Here is an 18246-nt window from a genome sequence, read left to right on the forward strand (position 1 = left end):
CAATATTAGACAGCGAAAAACTCAGTAAATGTCAGCAAAGTCTTGCAAATTGGGGACTTTTTTCCGAACACCAATAAGCCCAGGGCTTAAATACGGGAAATCCGGTATAGCGTCTTGCAGGCTATACCACCTCCCAAGTAGCTCCTCGAGCTCCGCACCCCAAGATACACCGATAAGCGCTGTTTGTTTAGGACACAAAAAGCAGTGACCTAACATTTGATAATGTCCGGAGTGGCTAGCCTTGCTACAGACTGACTGTTATAATGCTGAGAATAATTACTGTATACAGGTTCTAACAACGTTGAAACTTAACTTGATTGATGATGTAATGCATAAGGTAATAAAATATATTCTGAAACTGATAAAACCCTTGGAGCTTTTGACCACAAAAGCTTACAATTTTTTTTATTTTACTGTAAAGACAAACGTAACTTAAGTACAAATGCATACAATTAAATGCATAAAATGCCTTTAACAGAATGCATAAACAATATAATAATATGACAAAGGGTATGAACTGTTCAGACAGTCCACTTAAAATTCTTTTAACATGGAGGAATGATTAATAATTATGTATCTACCAGCATGAACCATTAGGATGTAGGAAGCAAAAGGCTTACGGAAAGTGCAAAAAGGAATTCGGGTCAGAGTGAGACGTTTTGGTCAACTGATTTGTCACCGTGAATACGGACCAGCTGACAGTAAGGGTAGGAAAGAAATATCCTGACTCAAAGCTGTTAAACCTTGTAAGGACATTTATTGTGACATTAGGTAGGACAGAAACTGAGAGTTAGAGCTGGAACAGTGACACATTCTGGACCAGTGGTGAGCTTAAGAAGAAGACCGTTGTGAGTCCGAGAATTGCGTTGGTAGATGAGAAGGAGAAGAGTGCACGAAAAAAACCCATCCAAATGAACAAAATAATGGTGAGAACTGAAGTAACCCAAGCAGCGATGACAATCATTAGTATCAGATCAAGAGCTTGGTAAAGTGATCTGACCGTCAAGCAGGGGTTGAAATACATTGAAATACAGTAATACGCTTTAGACTGAGATAAGAGTATTTTTTATCATTTGCCAAAACATTCACAATGTCATGACCATAGATACTGAACTTTTGAATGGTAACAGCTTTCCTGAAAGTTGTATCGCCAGCAATACTAGAGAGAGTAAAGTCATCAAAGAAGTACTGCAGAAGAGCAAGATTGACTGGGAGAAGGTGTGTGTGCCTTGGGCAGTGTCAGCATCAGTCGAAATGATTGCACATACTTGTATCAACTGGTGTCATTGTCTCCACTTGTTCCACCTTATTTGGAACAGTGTTCAGCCACCAGTAAGACCACAGGTTTCTCATGCCTGATCCCAGAGGTCTGAGAATCAGGTGCAAGTCCCTCCCTATTGCCTTGGGTATTCATTGTAGAATGGTGACCTGCTTTATGGCAGAAAGTACATTGTGTACTAAAGTGTGGGTAGTATGATCTGTCTAATACCACACAATGCATGTTTGCTGCAGAAAGGGGGCACTGGGGGTGGAGGTATGTGATGACTCTTGGTCTATGCAAATGATGCTTTTTAGCTGGGATTCTCAGTCATGCGTAACCTTATTTAGTATATGTTTTACCTATATGAAATTAACATAAGATAAGTGCCGTGTGTTTTGGATACAAGGAGCAGTGACCTAACATTAAATGATCTCCCACAGTTGCGTGCCCGGTTGCGACAGCGTGGATGTTAGAACGCCTGAGAATAAGTATGCAGGTTACAACAACGATGTAGCTGAACTGGATTGAGGATGTAAAAGTATAAGGTTATAGAATATATTTTAAAATTGATAAAACCTCAGGAGAAGTAAAATTAATCCTATCACTGTTATATAAACATCCATCCAACATTTTATAAGTTTTACATCTTATCAGATATGCACATATTCAGATACATGAAATGGAGGTCGTACAACAAGTTCATTATACTTAATCTATGACTACATACTCCTAGGCCAAATGTAGAGATAACATCATTATCAGGTAATGTGATACACCAGGCCTTATCACCCATACTGCATATCCTGATCATGTTGAACATCAGTGCTTGTCACCGTCCATTAAACCATGCGGTTCATGCTCATGCAGTTGGTCTATGAACATGTGGACACTGTTTCAACAACGGGGTAATCCTTGTTTGTTTTCAGCAACCTGATACATTCTGTGTCTAGTTCCACATTGACAAGAATCTCTGGAGGGTGGGAGTTGTCATACCAATTACTGGATAATGCTTTACTGCTGCTGAGAGATCCTAAAAGATAGGGACTTTTCTAACATTTGGCCTAGGACACTACACATTATCATGGCACTGATGTGCAAACATCTGTGCATAAACTGCATTAGTGTACAGCAAAATACACACACTGCCGATCTTTTTGATTTTTCGACAACATCATCTGTTGTTACACAATATGGAAGAGACTATAGTCTGTTTGCAGTGAAAACGTACCGATGAATTTCACTTTAAACAAAAAAGTAAATAAAATAAGTGAAATGGAGATTGCGAATCCTCATAATTTTACCTTGCCAATTGCACATTTAAATCTCAGAATTCTATTCAACTTATGATAACAGTTGTTTAACAAACGATCATAAATTCAAATCACTATTATTGGTTTGTATTACAAGGGGGTAAGCGCAGTAGTTGGAACAGTGAAACAAATGCACGTGCGGTATGTGATGAGCGTTAACATAGACCAACCCTACTTGTTCTCGGTGTTTCATTTAATATGCATACCCCTTTGTAATACAAACCAATAATAGCGATTTGAAACTATAATCGTTTGTTAACCAACTTTTATCCTAGGTTGAATAAAATTCTGAGATTTAAATGTTCAATTGGCAAGGTAAAATTATGAGGATTCGCAATCTCCATTTCACTTTATTCGAGTTTCTCTTTTGTTTAAAGTGAAATTCATCGGTACGTTTTCACTGCAAACAGACTATAAACGACTTTTGCCCGTTTAATACCATTTTTATTAAACGAGTTAATGATTTGGTATCAAACGAACGACAGGGAGTATGATACTAAATCTTTCACGAGTTTAATAAAAATGGTTTTTCACGGACGCGAGTTTAGTTTTCTGTTTATTACTCTCCAACATAAATTGATAGAAATTGTCTCAGGGTGATGACTCTCAGCTTTCCGCGAGTCAAGCAAGGTCTAATACCATGGTGACAGAGGTATTAGCATTGTGACGCCCGGGTGCTCAACCCAGTCACGTGAGGGCGTGTCTTGTGAACCGACATCGTGAAGCGATGTTTAAATCATCACGCACAAAGAACCATGTCTTGCCCTGACTCGATCATTCAATACACCCGTGGTGTATTGGCGGTATTGCAAATAAACACAGCTCTATGTAGGACACATCTCACAACAATACTCCTGAATAACCAGATTGAGAAATGAGGTGAGCTTGTCGTATGCGATAGTTCATAGTGATGTTTTGAGAGGTCAAAGTTAAATTAGTCAAAGAGTTTATGAGCTAATGTCGTGCCTGTACATCTATATACCGTGTGGTTTAGAATACGTGTAGTACTTTGTAGCACGAAACACGTTGTTCCACCTCGTCGTGGACACAGACCTTTAGCTATTTACAGTTTACTGAATTTCGCAATATAAACCCGAGCCGAAACGTTGCAATGTCGCCATACGACTGAAGGTATTCAGCACGATCGAACGTTGGTTTTCAAGAGCGGTTGAACTAGTCTTCAGCAACAAATCGTAAAAGACGACTGACGGGATCGGGTGGTCAGTCTCGCTGACACATGTCAATACAATTGGATAGATTGATGTGCATGATGCTATTGACTGGTGCAGCACGATTATCTTCAGACGGCTGTCATATAGCGGAACTATTGTGTTTGTTAAAAAAACCAAAACACTCGCTCGCTATATTCAAGCACAATGAACAAGGTTTGAACATGGAAACACCCTGCTCAACATGTCTATGGAAATACGTTTACCTTTTAGTAAAGTTATCGATCCAAATAGGCGGTTAATATTGTCAGGTATATCCACTTGGGAAGGTAGATATTGTTGTTCATCCAAATGGACAGGTAATACTGTTGTTCATCCGGTAACACTGTTGTTCATCCACTTGGACAGGTAACACTGTTGTTCATCCCCATGGACAGGTAACACTGTTGTTCATCCCCATCGACAGGTAACACTGTTGTTCATCCACTTGGACAGGTAACACTGTTGTTCATCCACTTGGACAGGTAACACTGTTGTTCATCTACTTGGACAGGTAACACTGTTGTTCATCCCCATGGACAGGTAACACTGTTGTTCATCCCCATCGACAGGTAACACTGTTGTTCATCCACTTGGACAGGTAACACTGTTGTTCATCCACTTGGACAGGTAACACTGTTGTTCATCTACTTGGACAGGTAATGCCATCCAGAGTGAACGGGTATTGTTGTTCACATGTGACCGCTATAGCCTGTTCTACATCCACATGTGACCGCTAAAGACTATTGTACGTTCTCATGTGAAGTGGACAGCTGAATGCTGTTTAACGTCCAGAGGCGACCACTAATGTGGTGTGTGCATCCACTGAGAACGACCAGGACAATTGGAAATCGAGGTTACATTCCACAGATCAGAGGCGGTCGTATGTCGCCACGCAAGAGGTCAGTCACTGAGGTGGTTAAATATGCTGGCGTTATATGGGATCCTTATCAGCCGTCTCCTAGAAATCTGTTATCTTTAAAGATTTTTCTGTCACGAATTGCGTGGTCTGTGTATTTATATCCACCCGACGTCAAGGTAAACCGTGTCGTTACTATCAGAATCATAAACAACCCGCTCCTTAAAGTGTCATGATTCAGGTGCGACAAAACTATTGAACGTTTAGAACGATGTGTGAAAAATGAGGCAAAAATATTGATCAGAGTTGCTTGTGACAAGAAAAGAACTGATGAAAGATCCATAGAAACGTGTGTAAAGTATTGATAAGAACATGTTAGCGCTATTAAGCCTGGAATTGATCCAGTGATGACTCGTCTGTAATTAAGGCCATTATTGCCAGGCATGCGGTACACCAGCTGTTTGTGTTACTAATGTAGTATCATGCATCAGATGCACCGGGTAAATGCATCCTGACGTCATCGTTACAGCGACCACCTGCGTGGTGTAGAGGGCTGAACGTACGCAGAGCTGAAGGTCTGTTCTGGCAGTGTCCGGCAGTGTCTTAATTACCTATTAACAATAAACTCATTCACTATTAACACCAATGACAGCACAAGATGTTGCCCTGCCTGGCACTCGGCATTAAAGGGGTAACCCAAGAATTGGTAGGCACGGAGTCAGTTTGATATGCCGTTGACTTGTTCCAATCGATATTCATGTTATGTTAATATGTCATGAATAAAATATGTTTATATCACAGTTTAATATGTGCGAGTGGAGTATCGATGTTAAAACTATCAGCTGGCACAACAAAACTGGTATGACCTCTCAGTGGGCCACCATTCAAGTCCTCACAAGTACAACCATGTGCATGCGAGCTACATAAACTTGCGACCACATTAAGGTTGAATAATATTGCTCAGGTGGTGACAACAGAACTTGTCGTGCATTAAACAGCCACAATGATGGTTGCGTGCGGTTGGTGGTTAGTGAATGGCAACATTTAATCTCGCGACCCCTTTTATCACTCACATGCTTTCACAGACGTATGTCAATAATATTACTCATCTTAGTCTGCAACAGATTCTGTAGATATCAAGGGCGGCCAAGTTGGGTAAGACACCGTAATATTTCACTTATCAGAGTTGCGTCCCTTAGTAGCGACATGTTCTGCTATGGATAACAAATTGGGTGTGGCTCAGAGATTTTACATAGCTCTCGTCGATTATCCAGTGTATTTTACCCCCATTCTATTACATACAATGGGCACTTTGGCGACTTTATGCACCTTTCAGGTTGGTGTGAATGGTGGCATGCTATGAGTAGACGTCCAGTCGAATTAAGAAGTGCACAAGAGAGGTATAACACACCAATGAGAACATTTTGAACTTGACCAGCGTGTTATTTAACACAGCCTGGCATCTGAAGTACAGTTCAAACGGCGTCAACCCTAACATCACAACTGTTTCCCGTCGCTGCAGACTCAGTAGCTGACTGAATAGCTGTGATGGGATGTTATGACTGATTGTGTAATGAATGAATGTCAACGGGGACACATTCTATGGTTTGTTGTCATCACACGCATGACAGACACGTTGATCAGGACGACTTGCTATTGTTGACGGCGGATCTCGGTCGCCATGTGCGTGTGTGACGAGTAGGGGTCGGGTTGGGGGATGGGGTGGTGGTGGAGGTGCGTGTTTGTGTGTGTGTGTGTGTGGGGGGGGGGAGAGTTGAGCGTATTCTCCACACAAATCCTAGTATTCTAACCATGGTCATGGCTACTCAGTGAAATACAACCCAAATTGTTGACCCGCTGAGGGTCAAGCAAAGGACATCTTTAAGTGTCAGTGAGTAGTCAGTGGGTAAGTCCACCTTCCTGAGTCTCTGTGAGATCAAACCGCACACCGATGGTCTGATGAAAGGTGAGAGGATCCCTACATGACTCAGCTATACAATGTGGGGCATAAGACAGGGATACCATATTGTATGAGTTTATTATTATCTCCACACATCGCCCAGGTCAAGGTTGGTACAGGCATGTCTATATCATATGTCTTCCCAGGAGCAGTAGAGTCAACTGGTGACTGGTAGCGTAAGACAGCAACGAAACAACCCCTCCCAACCCCCCCCCGATTATGTGACACCTGCTTTTACAGCATTCAAGTCGAAATAGGGTGATATTTTCCTGTCTAAGTTTGTTGATATTGAGTTAAGTTTGTTTACTCGTTGCTTCTAAATCTTAAACCATTTATACCAGTGTATATACCTATCTATGTAGACAAGCGTTCACTGATGATACAGGCACTAACAAACTACATATATTATCTAAGATATGTGTTACACGGATTGATCTGATGGAAATACTATTCAATGCGTAGTTGACTACGGGGCGTTGCGTGCTTGATGAAGTACATGATGCGATATACGTTGGCCAAATGCCTTCTCCGTCCTCTATGATTTTGTTTCTTGTCCCTGTCATACGAAGATGGAATTTTAATGCTGGTGTCTGGACCAGACGAACCTGTGATTGAGGTTATGGGCGACGTACCAGGCCGTCGAGAACAATGACACATGGTCATCGAAGTCTGACCACTTGATCTGTTTGACTCCTTCTCTAATAGGGCCTAGTGGTTAAAGCGTTCGCTCGTCATGTCGTAGACCCGGGTTCGATTCCCCACATGGGTACAATGTGTGAAGCCCATTTCTGGTATCCCCCGCCGCGATATTGCTGGAATATTGATAAAAGCGGCGTAAAACCATTCTCACTCACCCACTCCTTCTCTAATAGCTAACAGGAAGGTGGCCGAGAGAGAACATCGCCTTGTCGCCTTCAGCTAAGGTCGCGAGAAAGCGATAGCACGACGAGAAAGCGATAGCACGAGACGAGAAGACGATATTTCTCTCGTGCTATCGCTTTCTCGTGTCATATTATCGCTTTCTCAAGACCGTAAGGCGGGAAAGTGATGTCCCCACCCAGCCACCATACATTACTCACTGCTTTTCCTCTTATATACCCGAGCATGCTCGCATAGCGTTATGTGTACACAGCCCGATCAAGTCAATATGATAAGCGATACTGAACCCTTGAAACCTAAGCTGGATTTCGCAATGCATCTACACTGTGCTACTTTCTCCTTTGAATGCTGAAAGTCGTGCTGTCAGGCCAATCAACAGCGTTTATAACGTGGCTATATCCTATTTTACATCTGACACACCCGACCATACGTTTTGTTTTGTTTTATTTCTACGAGTCGAATAGGCGTGAATACAAGGCTAGTTATGTCATGAATTTATGAATATAAGGAAGGTTTTCTGACTTGTGACTCGTCAAGAAACCCCAGAATGTAGAATAACATTTAAATTACATGACGCAGAAGAATATTATTCAAAAGGTACAGGATCTTTCTGATGTATTTGAGGAATGCGACACAATCTTACCCATATTCTTAAGTAATCTCGGTTAACAACTGAACTGATATTACGATTCCGACAACTTTATGAGGAGGTGTTTTTGAATTACCATCAGAGAGTGATCATAATGATAATGTGAGCAATCCGTCATAAGCACATGCAAGAGCAAGTCAACAACAACTCGGGATCATATAGCACAAACACCGGACTCATTAGGGAATGCCTGTTTTCTTGCATAGGGGTGTGATTTAGCGGCATTTTAATCAGGAATACAGTTGTAACGCTACAGTTGCCGGCTTAAGCACTCGATATAGCAGAAACGTTATTATATTTATGAAATGCTTAACGCATATGAGGTATTTTAGTCACACAAGTCGTCTGTACACATTAGGAAGGTGCCCGTTATACATTGTATGTTACATTACGTACCCGGTACACACAAGAGGTATCTCAAGCCCATATTTATGACTTTGAATTAAGCCACATAAATCAACACTTAATCTAAATATTTTTATCAAACGTCAAGCAATCACCTTCTGAGTGTGTAAGAAAGATGTCACTTTTAGGAATTATTCAATACTTCAGGCAAATTTTACAGTAGGAACAGTATATTTGTACGATCAGATGACAATCGGTTTGCTTACCTTACCAGCTTTCCTACACGGCATTTTCGCAAGTATCTCTGCAGTCACATTCCTACTGTTACACGTCGATTTATTCGGGAAATGTAAGTGTAGCGTGATTGGATAATGTCTTGTTTCGTCAAGGTAGGCAGCTCACATAGAAACGCCCTTAACCAATATGAAATAGTGGAAGTGTCATGATAGTATATGCTACGTTTTGATAATGTATTCTACGTTTACGCTTAATCACGACTTACCTGTTTGGAATGTTTGTCAGGCAGCAAATGCATAATTTCCTATTTGTTTCATTAAAGCTGTCGACGTTGAATACTAGTATATACCTCTGGGCTTTACTTCATCTTCAAGGTTACGCGCCGTGATGTAACTGTACCACAGGTGGCACAGCACAGCACAGCACCCGACACGAGAGACATGAGACAGTGAATGATGTGGCAGCTACCACAAGGGTCTCTCAGTATAACGTTACAACATTATGCACATATTGCAAGGTGACCTTGACCTCTTAACTCACGGATATTTATCAAATAAAAAACTTCCACAGCTTGTCACGATCGATAAAAGCGCTTAAAACACAAATATATGGCAATATGAACCATTTCTACAAAATAGCACATTAAACCTCACACAAAATACATTTTTCAAGACCAGTTTAACAAACAGCTGGCATTGTTAAGTGCAATCAGAAGAGGACAGAAATATTACATGCTGCTGTGTGTGCTTAATTTGTATAATTGTATAATCAGTACTGCATCACAGTATAGTACACTCTATATGCATCAAGTCCACGTTGCTAATTTTAGGAAAGAGAGGCATATATATCGGAATGAGAAGTCTCTGTGTATGTCTGTCTGTTAAAAGTGACAACTACAAGTGAATTTTGTCTAGAGTAAAATGAAAAGTGAAACGTGCGATCGATAAATATATTTTCTTACTGCATGGAATAATGAAGTCTTGGGGCGTTCAGGACAAAATATACCTCTGTGAATAATCAGCTAACAGTGAAAGGTTCAGGAAAATAGCAAGAGTGAGAGTAGCTATAACAACATTATTTTCACGTTTTTGCTGGTGGAACCGATAGAGAAATACCTGTGCGGATATACCAATACACTGACGATATTTTATTTCATTGCAAGAGCTGAGGTGCGCAGATGTAAGTGCCGTTCACAATACTGGAGTTGTGTAGCCACGTGCATGAATCTGTGCGTGTGTATTTGAAGGGTAGGATATAATTGGAAATGCTGTTTTATCTTAAATCTAATGTTATATTTGATGTACTGCGTTATTGTTATGACAATAGTCAAATTTGGACAAACAATGCACTTGATCATCTGAATATTGTCTCTGTTTGCTTTAAAACAACTTCTAGAACGTTCTCAGTCAAGATATTTTAACAAAAAGAGTAGGATTCGAACATTTTAGGCATCAAAATGCGTATCGGACAAGGATTCAACACTTCTTATAGAGGACTTACCAGGGAGATAAAATGCTCGATTCTAAATATAGACAGACATGACATTATATTACTACACATGAGCTGTTATAAAGATAAAGATCAGGTCATGATAATGTCGAACTCACAATTATGAATTACCAAGTGATATGCTATCTGGGTTGCTGTCATCAATGGCTGCAGCATGCAGACACTCATTTTAGGTGAATTAGACAAGTCATGCTGTTTCATTTTGACTTTCATTTTCGAAACAGTAGTTCTTGAAATGCTTGAAGCAGTGGTTTCCTTCTTGTCGACATTTCACAGTCATGTGACCCGTTAAGATCTGGTTAGAATTGGTCTTCAGTAATCCGTGCTTGTCGTAAGAGGCGACTTACGGGATCGGGTGGTCAGGCTCGCTGATTTGGTTGACACATATCATCGTCTCCCAATTGTGTTGATCGATGCTCACGTTGTTGATCATTGCATTGTCTGGTCCAGATTCGATTATTTACAGACCGTCGCCATATTGCTCTAATATTGCTGAGTGTGGCGTTAAACAACATCGAAACCAAACCTGAAAAGATCATCGTTTTTACATCATATAGCGATGATGTAGTGCAGGATAAGAGAAGATCTTTTTCTGTGATTTTGAAGCAGGAATCAACTAGAATGAGACATAACCTTGAGAAATACAGGAAAACATTGAACAGAATTACGCCTATGTGCCATAGCAGGACTAAATACATTCTCGTAAATACTTTGAATTTAGCTGAGTTTGAAAGTGAACTTGGGAAAGACAATTGCTCTCCAGTAATTGTGATCTAGCAAGAATCACTTGTGATGTTCTTATGGCAAGGCGCAGCTTACAAATTCACGCATCATTCAGAATGAAATATGCTTCTGAAGAGAATACACGTTGCTGCCCCAAACCCCTTACAACATGGGTGTGGGTTCCAGAATCCTGGGCCTGGATTTTCGACGCTCTCTTAGCGCTAAGATAGTCGTAAGTTAATGTTAATGTATGGCACTTACGACTATCTTAGCGCTAAGGGAGCTTCGAAAATCTAGGGCCCAGAATCTCAGATAGCTGTTCTGTAGAAACTCGAGAACTGAGAATAAGAGTGAGTCAGTTTATTGCACTCAGCAATATTCCAGCTATATGACGGCTGTCTGCAAATAATCGAATCTGACCAGACAATCCAGTGATCAACAGCATGAGCATCAATCTACGCAAATGGGATACGATGACATGTGTCAACCAAGTCAGCGACCCTGACCACCCGATCCCGTTTGTCGCCTTGTACGACATGCATGGGTTGCTGAAGATCAATTCTAACCCGGATCTTCACGGGTACTGAGAATATGAGGACTGACTTTTACACATTAATTGTGTTATAACATCACCTAACCAGGAAAAAGCTTGCATCTGATTGTATCCCTCATGGCGAATCCCATATTCAGTTCCAGCAGATTGTGAATAACTATGACTTTACAATGTAAACAAAAAATAGAACAGAAGAACTATTTGTCCACCCGAAGTTTAAATTAAACCACTGAATTAACTTTGGAATTACCTTTGTTATTCTGGGGATGGTTGAGGTGGGGTTTGAATTATTTGTGTGTTGATGGATCATTTCCCGAAAACAATCATATTTGATAATAATACAATTGAACAGTCATCTGCTTATTTATGAAATGGACATAAGTGTGATGGGGAGTGTACCCAAATATTTAACATTTTTGGTCATGTGAAATACTTATATCGTTATTTCATATGAAATACTTATATTAATAGTAAGGCTGTAAGGCTTTGTTTAGTTAATTGTATCAATATCAATACCAATTCAATGCAATGCAGTGTCCCTCCTGGTTTAACAAATGCCTACACATGAAATGTCTGTGGAAATATGGATCTAAACGCCATATGCTACCAATTACCGTATAACGGCAATGTGCACTAACGACCCATTCCTGGTAATAGAATGCAGACACTGAGCCATTATACATGTTAATTTCTGTCAATATGGTAATAATCCATTTTCCTATGAACAAGCATTCAGGAGAGTATGAAAGAAAGGATAAATCTAAATTTGGTCAAACACGATTTCAAAGGTATTTAAATCTCATCAACGAACAACGTTTACAATTATTTCACGCGTTGTAAAATATATGAAATTGATGGTCACATGTACAACACCTTTGTCATATTTGTTCCCAAATGCTTTTTTTCATGACCTGCAAAAGAAATGCAAATTTGGCGACCAAATGATATGTACATTTCCTCCAATGACATCTCTATTTCTTAGCGTGGTTACATTTGGGAAATACTGTTCCTTCGTGTAGTGAGTACATCTCACCTGCCTTACCAAAGAGCTTTTTAAATTATCCTGTATGCAGTCAGTGTGTGTGTATCCGAATACTTTTTAATGACGGTATCGAATGTAACGTGTAATACGCAAAACGTTTCGGAAATCATTCTTCACTGCGTCAATGTATACCATTATAAAGGGAGAACGGATGATTTTAAACCCTCACAAGAAAATCAGAAATTCATGAATTTCTGTTATAAAATGATCGTATAGTTTATAGGTTACTTTGTTGAAAAGCCATTTACCTCTAAGTTCACTTATGTGGAGGCTATCGTAAAGTACTGACTCCAATGATAAAAATCGGGCATTTGAACGTTGGGCTCACGGTTCACGGCATATAAACTACCGATGTGAGGTGAGGTGAGGTGAAATTGGCTTTTACGTCGTACTTGAGAATATTTCGCTCATATGACGACGTTCATGCATGTGTATGTGTATGTGCCGCTGCCTGTACTAGCCCAGACTTAAGCTGGTTTTATTGTGCTGACTCAGTGAGATACCATTCCGCAGTTAAACATGAATACCCCACACAAACACATTATACTGACTCCGAACCGACCAGTCCTTGCTGTACCCATTAATGCCGAGCGCCAGGCAGGGACCAACAAGTACCAACCCGCGGCCTCTCCGGACGGATGCTCTAACAACTACACCACGGAGGCGGCTCACAAATTAAGTATACCCGACATATGGATAAAAAACACCGTTTAAAATGTTTAATTTAAATCACTCACTTTACTCTCTGGTTGAGGAAGATAGGACACTGACACCAGCGTGTTCCGTACCGTCATTGTACACACTCAGGAAAAACAATAATAATGAATTCGGTAGACAAACACATGCTGCCAAAACCCGTATTATAATTAAATTGTATTCAATTATGACAATGGACAACCGTTGTGAACCGCGAACATCAAGTGTAACAGGTGGTTCTTTCTCTGGTCTATCTAGGATCATATCCATAGTGAAGTATATCATGCAGTGCACATCATTTGTCCTTTAAATTGCCAGCTGTTGTGAACATTTCCAATCTGTATTGTCAACCGGTATATCGTGGACAGAATAACTAGAGAATTAACACAATTAATTGCCGCAGCAGCGATGCCAAATGTCCAATGTCGTCAGCAACAACACCACCACCATATAGAGCCGCATTCATAACATCTTACTTTTTATACGAATGAATTGACAGTAATACAGTTAATTCACTGCCTGAGTGGGGCGGGTGCTACCGCAGGAAGTGCTGAACTGACACATAGTGCTTCCTGTGCACCTCCCCGTATTGTGAGTGAGTGAGTGAGGTTTTATGCCGCTTTTAGCAATAATCTAGCATAATCACGCCATGTGAAACCAGGGCTTCGCACATTGTGCCTAAGTGGGGAAACGAACGCTGTACCCACTAGGCTACCCACCGCCCACTCACCGTATAGAGGAAGCACCAACTATATGAAATGGACTGAAAACAGTACCCCCTATCCCTTGGCTATAAAATGTCAACCGTATACAAGAGGTATATCTCTTACATACATACATACATACATACATACATACATACATACATACATACATACATACATACATACATACATACATACATACATACATACATACATACATACATACATACATACATACATACATACATACATACATACATACATACATACATACATACATACATACATACTACATACATACATACATACATACATACATACTTACTTACTTACTTACTTACTTACTTACTTACACACACACACACACACACACACTCACTCACTCACTCACTCACTCACTCACTCACTCACTCTCTCACACACACACATACACATACATACATACATACATACATACATACATACATACATACATACATACATACATACATACATACATACATACATACATACATACATACATACATACATACATACTTACATACATACATACATACATACATACATACATACATACATACATACATACATACATACATACATACATACATACATACATACATACATACATACATACATACATACATACATACATACATACATACATGCATGCATGCATGCATGCATACATACATACATGCATACATACATACATACATGCATGCATACATACATACATACACATACATACATACATACATGCATGCATGCATACATACATACATACATACATACATACATACATACATACATACATACACACACATACATACATACATACATACATACATACATACATACATACATACATACATACATACATACATACATACATACATACATACATACATACATACATACATACATACATACATACATACATACATACACACGCACTTACACAACATATACACGCACATACATACGTCATCAATTGTGTGAGCTGTAGTCACATACATACATATCTCCCTTGAGTCGACGTTAGTGTGACGAACATACGATTGTCTCAAAGTAATAACTATTCAATGATTAGTTATCATTATGCGCTTGTGTCGAATCTCAGATATGCTACACTGTTTGGGTATTTGACACTGCATGGATTTTACGTATACATTATTCGTACGGTGAAGATGAAACATGCCTACTGGTCATGAAATACAGTTTGCTCTCCCACCATGTACAGTGTAATAAAGCACACTTTCACCCTCAACTATTATAGTTAAAGCACGAGTACGCTTGCGTGTAATGTTTCCACCAGTGATGTTAGCCGAGTGACGCATCTGCAAACCAAGAAACGGGGTGCTACGGGTAGTTTACTGTAGGAGGCTTACGAGGCGTTGACAACAGACATGCATCGTGGCGTCGGTTACCATGGGTACGTTCTATTGCGAGGGGGCAGACAGGTATGACGCTCATACCTTGCGACGTAATGCAAAAGTGTACTTTATGGCCTGGTAAAGTACTGTCGGCGCGAAACATCTTAGAAGCATAAATGCAAAACTATACGTACATGTACATAAATGCAAGATAATATAACCTTACAAGCTTATCTTACAGTTAAGTAGACTTTCGTAGTTGGTTAGTGTAGATTTCCTTAAAAGTATATATCCCTGTAATATATACACTAGTTAAAGAGAAAATGCGATTCATCTTCAGCGCTATAGCTGTTTCACAGTTATTTATGTCTACTTTCACCATCTGCACATCTTACATTACAACGTTGAAGGCATATAAAGTAGTTTCCACCTATACCGTGCGCCGTCACTAAATAGAGAATACTACATACGAATTATACGAAACGTGTGTCCTTCCTGTGGTATCTGACCGAGCGAAAGCGAGGTCAGATAACATAGGAAGGCCACGAGTTTCGTATAATTCGTATGTAATGAGACCGAGTGTGGTATTTTATTTATTACCCACGTCTTACATGCATTAAACTGACAAAATAGCGTATTTTTGTTAATATTTTGGTTTCAAACCGAAACCGGTTTCATAAAGGGGGTTGCGGAAGAGTTTTGTACTGTAGTACAATATTTGCATGACGTCACACCAAAATGACGTCACTGCCTTGGTAACCGACATCACGATGCATGTCAGTTGTCATCGCCTCGAACAGCCTCATATAGTAAACTACTCCGTAGCACCCCGTTTCTTGGTTTGCAGTTGCTTCATTCGGCTAACATCACTGGTGGAAACATTGCGTTTATGTTTTTCGACGGATATAATGTCTCAGTTCGACTCACAATTAAACAGCGACACGGCAACGTTCCCGATGCTTACATTCCCACAGTGCATTTAAGTTGTAGAATGAATGAATTCACGTGTTTGTTATGAATGAAAATATAGTTACGTCAGAATGTGACCTAATTGAGAGGTCATCGGTTATCCAATCAAATCGTTAGAATCTCAGGTCAAGTCGTTACGACACAGGTCAACGCGATACGACACACGTGTGACGTACGAGATTAGTATGCAACTACCCATACGTTGACCACGTGGGTAATAAAGTCCCTTATTACACACGTGTTCGATTCTGAATATCTTTACGAGATAAGTTTGGTTATTTGAAACAGGTGTTGTGTAACCAGTTGAATGTTATCCAATGAGTGTTGTGTAACCAAACCAGGTTATTCAACGATAGTGACGCCATAATGCCGAACTTTCTGTTGCCACCTCGATATTTCAAATTAACATTATAACTCCATTCAAGAAGTTTTTGACTAAAAATGTCAAATAAATCAAAGCGTTTGAACATATCTCGATGGAATGTTTTCCATATTCAACAGCCACTTGTTCTGTAATATCAACATACATTCATATGCACCATACCATATTAACATACCGCACATACCTTGAAACAGGGCAAACAGTACTAGTTCCATTTAAAACTACACACAAATAAAAATAGTAAAAAGAGATGAGTGAGTGAGTTAATATTTAACGTCAAATCGGCAATATTTCAGCCGTATCGTGACGATAGTAAAAAAGAGTGTATACTTGTTTTGCCCTTGAGTCAATAATACCTACTTAACCTGTAAATAAATTGGTTTGCAATTTACTATTACCATAACACACATTAAGTTAACTTTTAGATTTAAACATAAAAACATGCAAATAATATAGTAATTAAGTGCATTATCCTGGGCAATAACGTGAAAATAGAACCGACAAAACCCTTTCCACATTAAGTGTCAATAACAGTTCGTGTATAGTTATTTGATTTTACGTTAAAAAGGGAATGTCACAAATATATCAGTATTTCGAATAGTTCATGATAAAAAGTCCTTGTCATTGTATCCTGTATACAAGTTCTCTTTTACTGATAATCGCGAGTATTTACTCTTTGTACATGCAATAACCGATTCCCCTATTCCCGCAACGTTCATAAACAGCAGTTACTTTCTGCCATACATGTCGAGGACCGATTAAAAAAGCGTAACAGTACAAAATACAATCCATGTTTCTGATGCAGAATAACGGTTAATGAAAGGTTTTATATATGATGCGTGTAAGCTCCAAATAATCCTAAAATTACATTTATATATACATCTAATATTGAGTGTTTAAGTCATGGGTTATGTCGCCAGAAATGCACATCCTACAACAATATGCTATTTAGTGGTCAATAGCATGAACACCCGTTCTCATCAGATAAATCAACTATACATGTTGGCACTATACAGTCACTACGTACTGAGCCCAACACCTTAAACTGGTATTTCCACTGTAAAATATAAAACGTGAATGACAGAGAACGAATAGACTCGGTTATCTGATTCCGTTTCGAGTAAAACCAAAATGCTGAGTTATCATAATTATGAAAATTTAATTTTATTTGGATTACTGAAAATCAGTAATGCCGCCACGTATCAGAGACAAGGGTAACCTTAGTTATTAATTTATAGCGTGGAACTATGGTATGTGACACATTGCACGACTGATAATGGCGAGGACGGTCCGTGGACTCGAATTACTTACAGGTAAATCAGCAACACCTCGAAATATACTACGTTTAATAAGCTTTTTGAACGTGATAGATATATGTGGATGTGACAGGGAGTTGGAAAACAACATTTCCTAAATTTACTTGTAAGAAGCAAAGATGGCTTAATACAAGAGTGGCATGTAAAACTCAATAATATTCCCTGTAGTTTTACTTATTTCCTGTTTAAAGAACATGACATGTCTGAACCATATATACGCTATACCAATATAAAGAAATCAAGAATTGCCTTATCCCAGTGTCGTTTA

The 18246-nt window shown here is 39.4% G+C and overlaps 1 protein-coding gene across 2 annotated transcripts in view; it reads right to left on the reverse strand.

Moving 5' to 3' along the window:
- Positions 1–18246, reverse strand: part of LOC124275559 — a 43516-nt gene that overhangs the window by 10554 nt on the left and 14716 nt on the right. The window contains exon 1 of one of the 2 annotated variants that reach the window (XM_046711137.1): positions 4007–4539. The exons of the other annotated variant lie outside the window; for it this stretch is intronic. The gene's annotated coding sequence lies outside the window, so the exon portion shown is untranslated. Of the gene's footprint in view, positions 1–4006; positions 4540–18246 lie in introns of those variants that run through there. 2 annotated transcript variants of the gene reach the window in all.

The sequence above is a fragment of the Haliotis rubra genome, unplaced genomic scaffold, assembly GCF_003918875.1.
Source record: "Haliotis rubra isolate DU_JTF1 unplaced genomic scaffold, ASM391887v1 Scf20, whole genome shotgun sequence".
NCBI classification, from domain to species: Eukaryota; Metazoa; Mollusca; class Gastropoda; order Lepetellida; family Haliotidae; genus Haliotis; species Haliotis rubra.